Here is a 16933-nt window from a genome sequence, read left to right as displayed (position 1 = left end):
AGTGACATGCGTGCTAATTTGTGGACGTGCATAAATTACAATCACGCACACACACATACACACACACACACACACACCACACACACACACACACACACATCATGCCTTTTATAGATTCAGATTTTCATATATAACAAATAAACATGTACATTTTTAGAACATTGTCATTTTATAAGATTTTGTTGGCAAATTCTTAAATTAACACAAACATTTATTTACACAAAAGAAAATTACCAGAGAACTTTCTTCTAATTCTTCCAAATCTTTCTGCTAAAACTGTATTGAAACCATTCGTGGGGAAGAAAGAAATTAAAAAAAGGAAAAGACCAACAAGGCAGCACCAAGCGCTTCAACTGGTTGCACACCACGAGGTTCAACGGAACCTACTGAAGCAAGCCAGAACGCTGGCAGAATCAGCTGGTTGCGTACCCTCGGTTGACCGGTTTTTATTTCTGAGATTTCCTTCTCCCAGATGGGTTGTCTTCACTACGACTGGTGAGCACCATCTATCCTGGAACGCTGGTGTGGCTATATGATAAGAAGCTTGATTCCAAACCACATGGCTCCAGGTTCAGTCCCACTGCATGGCACCTTGGGCAAGTGTCATTACAGCAGCCTCGGGCCGACCAAAACCTTGTGAGTGGATTTCGTAGAGGTAATTGAAAAACCTGTGCGTGTGTGTGTGTGTATGTGTGTGTGTATGTATGTGTGTGTGTGAGTATGTGTGTGTGTCTTTGTGTCTGAGTTTGTTCCCTCACCACCACTTGACAACCGGTGTTGGTGTGTTTGTGTCCCGTAATTTAGCAGTTCGGCAAAAGGGACCGGTAGAATAAGTACCAGGCTTAAAAGAAAAATACTGGGATCGATTCATTCTCTTTTGCCGAACTGCTAAGTTACGGGACACAAACACACCAACACCGGTTGTCAAGTGGTGGTGAGGGAACAAACTCAGACACAAAGACACGCACAAACTCACAAATTCAAGGCGGTGTCCCAGTATGGCCGCAGTCTCTGTTGTATTATATCTCTAACTGATACAAACTTGTAAATTTATGAATAAATTCTTTAAACTCTGCTCGTCTGTGCCTCGAATGCGTGTGTGTGTGTGTGTGTGTGTGTGTGTGTGTGTGTGTGTGTGTGTGTGTGTGTGTGTGTGTGTGGTGTGTGTGTGTGTGTGTGTGTGTGTGTGTGTGTGTGTGTGTGTGTGTGTGTGTGTGTGTTGCGTTTGTGTACATGTATGTGCGTGAGTAAATGTGTTACGTGTGTGCATGTTTGTTTTAGTATTATGGAACATTTATGTATTTGATTATATTACTGTTAGATCATTTGATCTTCATGAGATAGTGTAATATGCATGATAAAAATCAACAGAAAGAGGAAAGTTATATCTTACAAATTTTATTCTCCTGTTACGGTCAGTATACAAAAGACTGAGGTAGTCGGTTGTTTTACAGTGGTAAGGGAATAATAACTATGATGAAGCTTACGTACATTTGGCAATAACTGTGTGTGTTGCGAATTTTAAGAAGAGATTGTTTGCTAGAAATAAAGAGATGTTCAGCGTCTGAAAGTGAAAATGACTGTCCCCTAATATTACGAAAGAATTTGTATTCATGAGTATTGGAAAACTGGATGTAGATCGGAGAACAATGGGAAGTAAATTTGTTTATCTATGTCAACCCTTATGGAACACAAGAATGTTGACTTAAACAGTAGAACTTATCTCATTTTGACGGTTGAACCTCATAAATTTCCAAATACTAATGCCGACGGATCTTTTCATTTTGAAGGCCAGATTTTCCTAGTTAACTAAACAATTTGAAACTTCGTATACTGGTAGAATGTGTCAAATAAAACATTATTGTAAACAATGGAAAGGATCTGGCAGAAAAATCTAGGCTAGGATTTCGATTCCTGGCTAAAAATTCGAGAAATAATTTGTTTCGTCACTTGGTCGAAAACAGCTTGGCCAAAAGACAAATTGATCGAAAGCAAACTAATCGAAGAATAGATACAATTTCAGTGAAATTATGATATTTTTCAAAGAAATAAATTTTTTAAATTGTAAAAAAAAAAAAAATGAGTTATTCAAAATATTTTGAGGAGTCGAAATTAGAAAGCGTTAAAAATAAATAGACGTGTGTGACAATGAAAATATTGATAATGTCAATAATGGCATACTTAAAGACAAGAGTTTGTAATAAACAGACAAGCAAACAAGTAGTGAGAGTGTCTTTCTGCCAAACACGGATTTAACCGGACAAGGAAACTACTCAGGAAACAAAACAAATGTCGTTTCTGTTTATTGACTAAAATAGGCTTCAAACGACGGCTGCATTCTTTAATAGAAAGCACCAAATGGAAATTGCGTCAAAAGTGGCTAATCTCCAATTGGCCAGAAATAGACATGTGATGTTCGGAGTGGCGATCTAATTTTATCGTTCAGAATTTGACAACGTGATGAAAGTCGTGGTTTTCATCGATTTAAATAGTTATAAGACGTGCGAAACTAACCAGTCCATGGAAGTCAATTTTTACGATTTGCCTTTGACAACGACGATTTTCTGCAACAGAAGATAATTAGGATCTTTTCCTTTTGAACGGCAGATGTCAACACAATTTCTAGTTAACTAAACACTTTTAAACTTCGTATACTGGTAGAATGTGTTTTATAAAACATCATTTTTTCTTGGCTTTATTGAGAAAATTCTATAGTTTGTAAGATATTTCGTCTGAAAATCCGAGCATTTCGGCAATTTTAACCAATCGATTACCTCCATTCAACTAAAATCATTTGCTGCGTCTAAAACTGAGACAACATCCTGTAACTAACCCTAAACCTCCCCCTAACCCAATTTTTTTTTCTTAATTGTTAAATTAATTTAATTGTTACGCGTGTAAAAAAAACCGAAAGCAATGGAAAGTATACGGAAAGCGTGTGTATAAAATTATAGAATTATTGTGTTTGTTAACTGTTTAAATCATTTTCCATTGCTTTCGGGTTTTTTTTACACGCGTAACTATTAAATTAATTTAACAATTAAGAAAAAAAATTGGGGGTTAGGGTTAGGTTGAGGGATAGTGACAGGATGTTGTCTCAGTTTTAGACGCAGCAAATGATTTTAGCTCAAAAGAGAGCATATAATTGGTTAAAATTCGAAAAATTAAACTACGTTAAACAAACAAATTACAATTTTCTCAAGAAAGCCAAAAGAAAAAAATGTTTTATTTTGACACATTCTACCAGTATACGGAGTTTTAAAGTGTTTTTCTTGGCATCTTTTCTGTCTCAATGGAGTTGCGCATGTTATTTTTTTTTGTTTTTTTTTTGTAGTCTAGTCCGGCTTTTATATTTCATGTCCTGATACATTTCCTGCTGTGGCTGTGTAGTCCTATCCTGGACAAACACTCCCTCTGGCAGGTACCGCAAATGTAGCGAAGACTGTTCCTGGCTGGTTGTAGTGCCATAGTCTCTTGTTTACGTCTCTTCCTTTCTTTCCATTTCTCCTCTCTCTCTCTGTCACTCTTTTGTATTCCCTCTTTTACTGTACGTCGCCATTCTCCACGGTTGCCGGCAACTGCCTCCCAACCGCTAATATTGATGTTGCAGGCCTTCATATCCCTTTTGCAAACATCCCTGTAAGATCGGTCTACCCACAGACCTAGTACCCCTAGAAAGCTCTCCGTAGAGTATGTCCTTGGGGATTCTGCCATCTTTCATACGGCTAACATGCCCAAGCCATCTCATACGTCTTTGTGTGAGGAGTGCAAACATGCTTGGTATTCCTGCTTGCCTGAGGACATCTTTGTTGGGGGTATGATTCTGCCATTTGATGCGGAGGATTTTTCGGAGGCAGCGCAGGTGAAAGATGTTTAGGCGACGCTCTTGGCGTGTGTATAGCGTCCAGGTCTCGCTTCCATACAGTAGAGTGCTGAGTACACATGCCTGGTAGATCTTCATTTTCGTGGTCTTGGTCAGCTTATTGTTGTCCCAAGCCCGTTTGGAGAGTTGGGCCATCGCAGCAGCTGCCTTGCCAATGCGTATATTGAGCTCAGCGTCAAGGGATAGGTTGTAGGTGACGGTAGATAGGTAAACTTCTCCACCTCTTGTAATCTGTGGTCTCCAATATGTATGTTTGGGATGTCCGATGTAGCCTGGCCCATGATGTTGGTCTTCTTAAGGCTGATAGCTAAGCCAAAGTCGTTACATGCTTGCTCAAAACAGTTAATGAGCCTTTGGAGGGCTTCTTCTGTGTGTGTTACCAGAGCGGCATCATCAGCAAATAACATCTCCTTGATCAGGACGTTTCTGATTTTGGTCTTGGCACGCAGGCGCGAGAGATTGAACAGTTTCCCGTCACTTCTACTGTGCAGAAACACTCCATCATCTGATGTCTGAAAGACATGTGAAAGTAAGAGTGAGAAGAAGATGCCAAACAATGTAGGAGCTAGGACACAGCCTTGCTTTACCCCGTTTTTTATTTGGAAGGCGGCTGATGTTGAACCGTTGTGCTGTATGGTGCCTTGTATGTCATCATGGAAAGACTTGATGATCCTCAGCAGCTTTGGTGGACATCCGATTTTTTGGAACAGGAGGAAGAGGCCTGTTCTGCTTACCGAGTCAAAAGCCTTTGTTAGATCAATGAAGGCCATATATAATGGCATTTTCTGCTCTCTGGACTTCTCCTGAAGTTGGCGTATGGAGAATATCATATCGATAGTTGATCTGCTTCTTCTAAAGCCACACTGCGATTCCGGATAGATTCGAGAAGCAAGTAGTTGTAGCCTGGCCAGGATAACGCGGGCAAAGGTCTTTCCAACAGTGCTTAGAAGGGATATACCACGGTAATTGTTACAATCACCACGGTCACCTTTGTTTTTGTAAAGCGTAATGATGTTGGCATCCCGCATATCCTGAGGGACTGTACCCTCTTCCCAGCACTGACACAGAAGCTCATGAAGGTGCCGAAGCAGGATGGTGTTTTTGCCGGCTTTGATGATCTCTGAGGGGATGCCGTCTTTTCCCGGAGCCTTATTTCTTGCTAGGGAGTCAACAGCCTTGGTGAGCTCTGCTATAGATGGCGGACTGTCAAGTTCGCACATGACTGGCAAGATCTTGATACTCTCGACTGCAGCCTCAGCCACTGTGGTCTCCCGTGAGTAGAGATCCTGGTAGTGCTCCACCCATCTATCCATTTGCTTGCCTTGATCCCTGATGAGATCTCCAGTAGTTGATTTCAGAGGGGCTGACTTGGTTGCGGATGGACCGAGGGCCTTCTTCAAACCGGCATACATCCCACGGGTGTCGCCCCTGTCAGCAGCTGACTGGATACTCTGACAGATTTCCTGCCAATACCTATTTGCACAGCGTCTGGCTGTCAGTTGGGTTTTATTTCGTGCCTTTCTGAGTTCTTCGAGCGACTTTGTAGAAGAGTCACTCTTGTATTGCACCAGAGCTGCACGCTTTGCTTCGATAACTGGCTCCAGCTCTGAGAGCCCAGCATTGAACCAATCTGGGTTTGCCTTTCTCTCATGCCGAAAGTATCCAATGATGTCGTATACAAGGCTTCCCTGATATAGTCCCACCTACTTTCAGCAGAGGAGGTTGGGCAGCTACTGAGGGCAACCTTGATAGAAGGTAGATATTTTCAGTCGTTGGTATATTTTCTATGACACAGTTGAGATCTTTGTAGAACTGGTCCTTGGTCTCCTCTGAGCTGTAGAGAGTGGGAGCATAGATGCTGAGTAGATGTACTGAGCCAGAAGAAGTCGAGAGGCGCAGTGAGAGGATACGCTCAGTGCCTCCCGATGGTGGTTCTATTGAGGAGAGTAGTGAGTTTCTCACTGCAAAGCCAACGCCATGTTGACGAGGTTCTTCTGGATCTCTTCCCTGCCAAAAGAAGGTGAAGTCCTGCTCTTTGAGTTTGCCGTTTGAGGGAAGTCTTGTCTCCTGCAGCCCATCAATATCTATGTTGAGCCTCTTTAGTTCACGGTCAATGATGGCCGTTTTCCTTGTGTCTTCAATCTTGAGAAGCACATCAGATATTCCAGGACACATGGTCCTGACATTCCAGCTTGCCAACCGCAGAACTGGTGTTTTCTTGACTTTTAGTTGCTTGCCTGGTGCAGAGGTTGCAGGCCGCTTTTCGAGTCGTACTCTTTGCTCCAAGCACCCAATGGAGCAGGCGGCTTGTGGCCGGTCAGCACCTTATTAACTGGGGGCTGCCCAGCTTGAGGTGGGCAGTAGCTAACCAATAGGACACGGAAGTCCCTCCCACCGTCAGAGGTAACCCGTAGCGCCCATATTTTACGCCAATCTGAATGGACTTATCACTCGTGACTGTTACCTCCCGTGTTGTTTCTGCAGCTTTTTACAGCAGCATTGAAGTGTCCTCTCCAGTTTAAAGTGTTTAGTTAACTAGAAATTGTCTGCTGTTCAAAAGGAAAAGATCCGATAATTAAAATGACCCACTTAAGGTTATATACATGCATATGTAACGGTTTGTTCTTCGTTGCAGTGGAGAGTCACCAGTTGTAACGGTTGTTGTTAAGGTGTTTGGTTGCCAGTGTGCAAGATGGAAGAAGAGCAGTAATTGAAGTTGTAAAGAAATATTTATTTACCGTTACTTTAATATATGCCATACCACGACGGGCAGGTATGTGTATCATATAAAAACATTAGTTATCTTTTCTTGTATGTTGTTGCTGTTTATGTTTGGCCAAACTGCTAGCTGCATAACTAGGAATTAGAGGAAGATAGAGTGAATGTTAAGTGTAGGAAGTCGATAAAATGTTACCTCCATTGTGCCTGATATTTAAACAGTTGTGGTGTTGTGATAAGACACTGTATCATAGTTGACATTCTCACTGTAAGCCTCCTCTCAGTTGAATTATCTTGTAGCGAACTCTCTCTGTTATATATATTTACATACGTACGGACGTAGAAGGTAACAGCTAGCCTTCGGCCGATTGGACCCACTACTCTGATTGGTTGGTATTGGTGCAGTTTGTCTCTTGCTCTGTTACGCGCCAATGTGCAACCCAACCAATTGCAGCCTTCTGATAAGGTCGCGTGAGACAGTCTTTTCTAAACATCAGTTGCGCCGATAGAATGGTATAAAAAAGCCAACACTGTATTTCATCTTTGGTTCTAGACCTTCTAATGTCTAACCACTGACCACAGAGCACATAGCCAGTTCCACCGACAACACCAGCAACCACATGGGGAAACATCAACACTTCGTCCGGCAGCATACAGGACCTCCGTCTTAATGTCAACAACATATCTCTACGTACACCCAGGTTTTATCTCAACACTGTTCGTGAATTACTTCACTATGGTTAACAGCAAGTACAACCTGCGAGAACTTTCTGTATCAAGTGAATGACAACAGCATAGTAGTCACAACTTCTCGCACATGTGCTTCAACCGGCTCTGCTTCTTCGCCACAACTTCTTGTTATAGCACTTCAACTACTGTGTACCTTACTACGAACTGGTATTTATTCATCCTTGTGTCTGAACATTCTTCTAGCGTCCTATTATAGACTCTTTCTATGCTCTGTATTTAATGCACACATATACACTTTGTATACATGACAGCCTGTCTATTATTGTTATTATTATATATGTACTTATGACACACACACAGACACACACATGTTAATACCTAAATAAAATCCCTTAACATTCTACCGGTTGTGTCATCTCTTTTCCTTCTAGCACTCACACACATATTCGTTTTCACATTTATTGTAATCGACCGTGTGGTGTATTAAAGGAGCCATTCTTCGTCACCTCTCCTTCGCACGGTCGTTTTTACAATCTCACTAACTGGATTTTGCCTGCTGTCCCCTCTGCGTCATCTCTTTTTTGCCGACTAACTTTTTCCTACGGTGTATAATGGAAGGCAAGGTTTACGATAACGGGAGAATATCGCCTTCTCCCATTATATCTTGTTCTTCGTGTAGTTCAGGCTCCGGCAGGCGAAGAAAGAAGTCTTTAAGTACAAACGCAATTTACAACCGGTTTATTTACAAGTTTCACAGAACAGGTGAAGTGCGTTGCTCTCAGCAACCATCACAAGCTGTATCTCCATTAGTGCGAGTATATTGCCTCTGGAGGTACAACATGCAGATAGGCCCAGCCAGTGAAGTGTGCTCAGCAAGCGCTGCTGCGAAGAAGCGGAGAGAGAGAATGAATCTGTTTCTGTTTTGCCATCGCGAGTCTCGTTGTGATCTTGCGCATGGTAAATGGATGCAGGTGAGGTCTTGCTCCAGTCTCGGAGATGGCAATGGCTGCCGCGAGATCTCTTCCAAAAAGGCGCTGACTACTTGTGCCGCTACAAGTATTTTAGTATTTATAATTATCCAAACTAGTTAGAAGGAGAGACATATTGTTGAGAGCAATAGATTTCGTTGGCGGTCTGTTATCTCTATTCTAGCTTTTAGTGGCTTAGAAGATGTTAGAAGGGTCAAGTGGCAAAAACATTATTCTGCTTAGCGAAGGCATCTGGCAAATGTAACTGTTGTCACTCACAAGAAAATTATTGTTTTACCGTGAGAAAAGTGCTGTTGAACTGTTAAGTGAAATTTGCCTATCAAGGATCGAATCCACGCCATACCTGCATGAACCACTACATATACTATTTCCATCATTGCATTTATTTGCTAACTGTTATTATTGGGGTTCAAAACATCAAATGCAGTGAAATGAGGGGAACGTAATTATCATAGAAGGGGATTTATGACAACAAAAACAAAAGCACTGATTTTAAAAGCTATTGGCATGATGAAGTTGAAATTTTCCTGGTTACCCTATTATGCAAAACGTACGAAGTATTGTGAAAGAAACTTCTTGCGATCATCCCGGCTCTGGAATCCAAATTAGTAAAAGGACATGAGAAACTCATCAAATTTCTGGTGAATGTCTTTGCGATATTGTTGCAGAAGTTCTGAATACTTTACCCTATATTCCACCTGTTAACGCATCATAAAGAAATAACTGCCATCTCTCCACCCACCAAAGATCATCAAAGAATTGGCCACTCATGACTCCTGATAGTCGTTTTGATGATCCAAACAGAATCCTGTTATTTATATTTCCATCGTCCCTTGAGCACCTTAGTCAAAGTTCCCATTGGCTTGCAGATGGAAAGTTCAACAACAGTCTTGATCTGTTTCACCGTGGGATGAAGTTGAAATTCATTCATAACAGTGTTTATAGAGAATTACAAGCCCTTACTCTATGTGTTTATACCTAGAAATAACATAATTGTCCTAGAAACTATTGTTGAGATTTTCTCTAACCGTAATCTGGATTACAGCATAACTGATATCATGTTTTATACTAACATTAGTGTCCGTTTGTGTTTCTTTTACCTCTGTCAATCATTGTGGAGAGAAAATGAGAATTTTGAATTTATAACTCGATTCGAATGTAATGAATCTTTTCTTCAACTTGCATGGACAATGCGCTTGTATTTATTTCCGAGATTGTTTTTCAAGTCAGAGAAATTCTGCTAAATGAGATACTGCCAGAATGTTTACGTCTTTGGATAAATGTCATGAATAATATAACGTATCATTTATCAATCCATTTGCATGGAATGTGTATAATATGAGCGATCCTCGGTCCAAAAAGAGGCTCACACAAATAATCATATTGAAACACAGCATAGACATTTTGGTTCCATTATTTGATCACATTCGAATGTTAATTCTATGTTACATGTTATATGATACTCCCATTAGATTAAAAAGCTTTGAAAGCGTTTTTCCTGCTATGTCTACAGACATCGGTGATCATAGATCTTTTGTCCCACATAAGTTATTGGTTCAGTCTTTCTGGAGTTAAGTAATAAAGTTATCAAGTATCTTCTACAATATTTCTGTCATCCACAGCTTCTTTTTTAATTTTTCACTTGTCACTATGTGTTTAACCCCTTGGCTTTTCATTTGATGTACATGAACTTAACCTGTACCTTCCTTCTTATGTTGACAAGAATTTTCATGTGGTTTCTGTTCGTATAAAGATTTCAACATTTGTCACGCTATCTAAATAGGCTCCCTTCAATTAATTAGCTTTTGCTTGTTACGTTTCCGGTTTCATAGCGATATATAAGGATGGGTTCTATATGTCCTTAGAGGTATTTTTTTACTTTTATTTGACAATACTGATCCCAACGAAAACAACCTTGGCCTTTCCTGTTCATGGTTTAATTTCCATGACGTTTTGCCCGTCTGATGTAATGATAGTTCCTAAATATTTAAAGCTATTGATTCGTTTCAAGGCTATTCCATTTTTATTTTGCAAATCAGTATTTTATTTGAAATGGCATTTGTCTGTATTTTTTTCCTTTTTTAGTTATTGTTTGGGTTCTTTTTTTTTTTTTTTTTGCATTAAAGATCAAATCCGTTTATTCACTCCCATCATTATGAATACTAATTAATGTTTATAGGGTACCAGACAAAGTCAGGTTTGGATTTAAAGGGTTAAGGGAAAATGTGTTATAAAATAGTCTTCTAAATTCTCTGTTGGAGCCTCCTAGTCCCTATAAAAGCTAGTCACAACAAACCGTATTTCATCTTTGATCCTAGACCATCTAAGGTCTAATCACTGACCACAGAGCACACAGCCAGTTCCAACGACAGACTACACCAGCAACAACATGGAGAAACATCAACACTTTGAAGTCACTGTCAATATTATTCTTTTAAAGAATAATATGTTCATGTGTATATGTTACATAATTGTTATATTGGCAAGTACATTAGATAAAAATCAGAAAGCGGCCAAAATTCTCCTAAACCTCATCAGCTCTGATATAAAAGTAAAGAAAAAAAAATTTTAGATTCCAATCCAAGTTGAAGTTTCACGAGAAATAGTTTACACTACTTCGTGCTTTCTACTCGCCTTTTCTCAACATTAAATGTATTTTAATCAATTCATTCATCTTCTGTCAAAGGTTACAGTCGTAATATTGTGGTTCCATACCCCAAACCAGGGAGGGGTGGGTTATGTTTGTAAATAGAATTATTAGTATATTTGACTGCGGCCATGCTGGAGCACCGCCTTTTAGTCGAGCAAATCGACCCCGGGACTTATTCTTTGTAAGCCCAGTACTTATTCTATCGGTTCCTTTGCCAAACCGCTAAGTAACGGGGACATAAACACACCAGCATCGGTTGTCAAGCAATGCTAGATGGACAAACACAGACACATAAACATATACACACACATACATATATATACATATATACGACAGGCTTCTTTTCAGTTTCCGTCTATCAAATCCACTCACAAGGCTTTGGTCGGCCCGAGGCTATAGCAGAAGACACTTGCCCAAGATGCCACGCAGTGGGACTGAACCCGGAACCATGTGGTTGGTTAGCAAGCTACTTACCACACAGCCACTCCTGCGCCTATCTATTGCATTTCAATCTCTTTTCGGGTTAGGGGTAACTTTTTTCTTCACAAATGTAAATAAACCCAATCTGTTTCTTAAACGTACGTGTGCGCGTGTGCTGTTTACTTAGACGCAGCAAATGAATTGAGCTCAAATGCTGGGATTTCATTGGTTAAAATTCGAAGAATTAAACTACGTTAAATTTACAAATTACAATTTTGTTTTCAATTTTGTTCGCAATAATGTTTTCTTTTGACACATTCTACCAGTATACGAAGTTTCAAATTGTTTAGTTAACTAGAAAATTCCGTCCATCAAAACGAAAAGATCCAGAAAAAATTTTTAGATTCATTTATTTTTCGTTTGAATAATAGAAAAAAGTTTTTTTTAATGATCCCAACGGTGGGGATGTGGTGAAAACAACAGCTAAATCACCCGTAACTTTTTTTTCATAGTGAAGCCATATTCAACACCGTCTTTAGGAATTTATTTCTCTCAGCATAATATATGGGATCTTATAAAAAATTTAAAATTCTATTACTAAAAGGGAAAATAAAATGAATCTAAAAAATATTGATCAAAAAGAAGAGATCCTTTTTTCTCGAATTCCCCCCACACCGGCGTGGAAGGAATGCTTAGCAGTATTCCGTTCTGAGTTCAAATTCCGCCGAGGTCGACTTTGGCTTTCATCTTCTCAGGATCGATTAAATAAGTACCACTTACATACTGAGGTCGATATAATCGACTAGTCCTCTTCCCCAAAAATTTCACCTGAGCCATACGCCTAGAGTAGAAATAATTATTTATCATTAAGACCGTCCTATACTTTCTTAAAAACTTTTTCATACAACAGATTGTAAAACTAATCGGAAAATGAAAGAAGTTTATAAATCTTTATTTTAAAATAAACATGATGTTATTTTCTTTGCGGGACCAATAACAATAATTAATTAATTTTATATCATAATTATCGCATTATTTTTATAAATATTCAGAAATGTGTTTTATTGGTGTGGTCAGTTATATATAACACAGTTGCCTCCCTTGTAATGTGGATGTAAATTAGTGATACCCTTTAAGAAACAGATTGGGTTTATTTACATTTGCGAAGAAAAAAGATACCCTAACCCAAAAACAGATTGAAATGCAATAGATCGATACTAGCGTTATAATTAGGGGTGACAATTTCATATGACACCGCTAGAGAAAATGCTAGTTTTTTCTAGCGGTGTCATATGAAATTATCACCCATAATTATGACCCTAGTATCGATCTCTTTCACTTGTTTCAGTCATTTGACTGCGGCCATACTGGAGCACTGCCTTTAGTCGAGCAAATCGACCCCGGGACTTATCCTTTGTAAGCCCAGTACTTATTCTATCGGTTTTTTTTGCCGAACCGCTAAGTAACGGGGACGTAAACACACCAGCATCGGTTGTCAAGCAACGCTAGGGGGACAAACACAGACACATACACACACATACATATATATACATATATACGACAGGCTTCTTTCATTTCCGTCTACCAAATCAACTCACAAGGCATTGGTCGGCCCGGGGCTATAGCAGAAGACACTTGCCCAAGATACCACGCAGTGGGACTGAACCCGGAACCATGTGGTTGGTTAGCAAGCTACCTACCACACAGCCACTCCTGCATTTCAATCTCTTTTAGGGTTAGGGGTATCTTTTTTCTTCACAAATGTAAATAAACCCAATCTGTTTCTTAAACGAGGGACATATTCATACGGCACAGAATGTTTTTTTTTACCTCAATGGACGTAATTAATTGGTTGAAATTGCAGAAAAAAAAAACAACAAATATCTTTCAAACTATAGAATTTTCTCAATAAAGCCAAGAGAAAAAGATCCAAGATGTTTTGTAAACACATTCTACCAGTATACGAAGTTTTAAACTTTTTAGTTACCTAGAAATTATGTTAAAAACTGCCGTTCAAACCGAAAAGCTCCATCTTTTCTTATTAACAAAATTGTTATAATGAAAACTGATCCCTTTACCGAACTTTATGAATTGGAATAGTCTATATCCGCTCCGTGAATCATCTGATACAGTAAATGAAATGGGATTGATATTTAACCCTTCACGGCTCCAGCTTAGGCACACTCCATTAATCTGATACAGTAAATGAAATGGGATTGACATTTAACCCTTCACGGCTCCAGCTTGGGCACACTCCATTAATCTGATACAGTAAATGAAATGGAATTGACATTTAACCCTTCACGGCTCCAGCTTGGGCACACTCCAATGACTGGGTACGAGAATCGAACCCACGGATTAACACATTACGCCATTCTATCACATCTCTGCTAAGAAAATCACTATTAGATTGATAGGGAGAGGGATTGATCAGTCTGTTCTTTGTTTGATTTACGGGGTGAGCGCGAACGCAGACCCCACACTTAGAAATAGCGCACCCGAGTCGCCCACATTTGGGGCGATCGCAAAGGTCAACCCAACCGGAGTGCAATGGAAGGGCCTCACTCTGGGAGAACCACCTTGATGATCATGGTTTACCCCTGTGCCAGGTAAGTATGCTTTTCCACCTTAAGATTTTAAATATATTCATTTACTGGCAATATCATCGACTGATTTCATATAAAATATATATTCCATTTTATTATTTAGACTAAAGAGAAATATAATAATTTTTTAAGTATTTTATTTACTTCATCATTTATAATTGTTTGATAAAAGTACTTTTATATAATTTGCTTTTCTTGTCTAAATTTTACAAATCTATTAATTAAACATTCTTTCATAAGTGATTTCTTCAATAAGACGTCATTATTCAAGGGAGGTAATTGAGCAATCTTTTTCGATGTTTTTATTCTTAATTTTCCTCACAGCTTAAATTTCATACTTTTTACTGCTACATTCATGCATCTCTCCTGCCTTTAAATATATATTTAGCGGACCGAATTCTGCAACCTTATTTCGATTGTCATTTCGAGCAACTTTTCTTTATTTTTCTCACGCTCAGTTACGAAATGAATGAATAACGCGCACATGCACACACACACACACGCACGTGCGCGGAGTCGTTTCTGTATAAAATATTCAATATGTAACTTTACTCTCGATTATTAGAATATAATACAAACGTATTACATACAACTTCGAGCCATTTTATTTTGTTTATTTAATGTTTTCTGTGGAAAGAGAATCTAGCTATGACAAAAAAGTAGTACCTAGATTTAATGGGTGCGTTTCAAGAGGGTGATATATATAAGCTTTGTAGATAAGTTTCCCTCCCAACCACATGATTCCAGGTTCAGTCCCAAGTTGTGGCACCTTGGGCCACTCCTCCCCAGCTGTGTTTTGGTACTCATTTTCAGCTGAGTACGAGAATCGAAACCACGGATTAACGATCATGAGCCAAAAGGCGGAGGTAAAGAATACGCACACCACCCGTTTTCGGCGTAACAAAAACCCTAACTCCTAACCCCTAATTCTAAACACCAGGTGTACGTATTCTTTACCATTCCGTCCGTCCGTCCCTTCCTTCTTTTCTTTTTAACTCGCACAGTTTACCTCGGAATGTATTACCCAAAGTGTCTCCTTTTAAACCCGGTTAGTGTGTTGTTTGAAGAAGCTTCTGACTATTTCTAGCATGTCAAGCGACCACAGAGGGGCTCTCACATTCACCAAATTAAAATTACTAGTAACTTGTGGAACACGTGGAAATTCCACGTTTTCTAAATCGTTTTGGCGCCTAAATTTGTAAATCTTTACAACTTTGTTTCATCAGGTTATGGTTTATCTGTGGAAAATTTCATTTAAAAAAAGGGGATCTTTTCTTTTTGATGGACGGAATTTTCTAGTTAACTAAAAAATTTGAAACTTCGTAGACTGGTAGAATGTGTCAAAAGAAAACATTATTGTATACAAAATTGAAAACAAAATTGTAATTTGTCCTTTGTCTTCTGTCTTCTGCATGTGCTAGAAATAATCGATGAATTTCGTCGCCCAATAAAAATATTAACAATATTTTTTGGACTTTTAAAACATGTTCGTATTCGTTCCGCTTTCGCAGGATATCAATTTTTTTTTTTTTTTTTCGGTTTCCATGCATTGTCTTGTTATTTCCTATAAAGTCATGCCTAACGCACCACTTACATACTTCACATGCACACACACACATCATCATCATTGTTCGACCGTAGTCGAGACAATGGAATTTACCATGCTACGCCAGACTTCACGGTCCATCATGGCATTACGGAGGTCCTGTTGCTGGATGCCTGTACCCCTGGAGATTACACACACACACACAACAAAAACACCCGCACACACATACACAACAAAAACACGCACACTAATACACAACAAAACACACACACGCACACATACACAACAAAAAAACACATACATACACAACAAAAAAAACACACACACACATACACAACAAAAACACACAGGTAATCGTTCCGTAAGTCAGGGATGACATTGAAATAAACATGGGAGAAGCCTTTTCGGTAAAAAAAAATAAAGAAAATATTCAAAAAATATCGTTAATATTTTTATTGGGCGACAAAATTCATCGATTGAAGAGATATAGCTGTTATTTCTAGCACATGCAGAAGACAGAAGACAAAGGATGACTAACACGTGTGCGTGTGTGTGTGTGCTGTTTACTTAGACGCTTCAAATGAATTGAGCTCAATGCTGGGATTTCATTGGTTAAAATTCGAAGAATTAAACTACGTTAAACTTACAAATTACAATTTTGTTTTCGATAATGTTTTCTTTTGACACATTCTACCAGTATACGAAGTTTCAAATTGTTTAAGTTAACTAGAAAATTCCGTCCATCAAAAAGAAAAGATCCTAACTGGCTTATCCAGATTGTCACTTAATCATTAACTTACAAAATCAAGTACGCCTATTATTGTTGGTATAAACGTGAAATTATTATCTAGATATATGAGCTGGAGGTTTCGGACCAGTTGTACGTAGTTATTCTTTCCCCTTTTTTGTGCGTGTGTTTGTTTGTTTTCAAAGAAGCATTCACATCAACAGGACAGCTGACTTCTATGGTGGTACATAATTTTTCTTGCCTGTCTGTCTGTATGCATTTATGAATGTACGCATGTATGTATGTGTGTGTTTTCCTGTTTTTAACTTAATTTTGATCGGCCACATGTTTGATAGCAACGTTGTGAATGAAAGCATCTTGTTTTATTCGTCATCCTTCACGTCTTAAGAAAGTTAGCAAATCTTTATTATCCCAGATATTTATTTTTTCGTTTTTATATGTCCCCCACATGTGTTTGTATTGTCCCCTGGTGGGTAATAAAAAATCATCTCTTTCTTCCTTCTCGCTTACGCCGAGAAACACTGCGAATCTGGCAGCTCACAGCGGATTCTTAGCCCGCTCTAACTTCACCTGTTATCTCCAGAGGTAATGAACCTCCCGTGAACGGAGCTATAACGAACCACTCGCTACCATAAAGATGGTCACTGGGAGCAAGCCACATGAACGAGAACTAAAAATAAACG

The 16933-nt window shown here is 39.0% G+C and overlaps 1 non-coding gene across 1 annotated transcript; it reads right to left on the bottom strand.

Annotated features, from left to right (window-relative positions):
- Positions 1-13803: 13803 nt before the first annotated feature.
- Positions 13804-13967, bottom strand: LOC115219582. The gene has a single exon (XR_003882337.1). It is a non-coding gene; the product is annotated as a U1 spliceosomal RNA (small nuclear RNA).
- Between the last annotated feature and the right edge of the window lie 2966 nt (positions 13968-16933).

Source organism: Octopus sinensis, linkage group LG14, assembly GCF_006345805.1.
Source record: "Octopus sinensis linkage group LG14, ASM634580v1, whole genome shotgun sequence".
Classification (NCBI taxonomy): Eukaryota; Metazoa; Mollusca; class Cephalopoda; order Octopoda; family Octopodidae; genus Octopus; species Octopus sinensis.
Note: the sequence above shows the minus strand (reverse complement) of the source record. Positions and strands in the feature narration are given on the sequence as shown.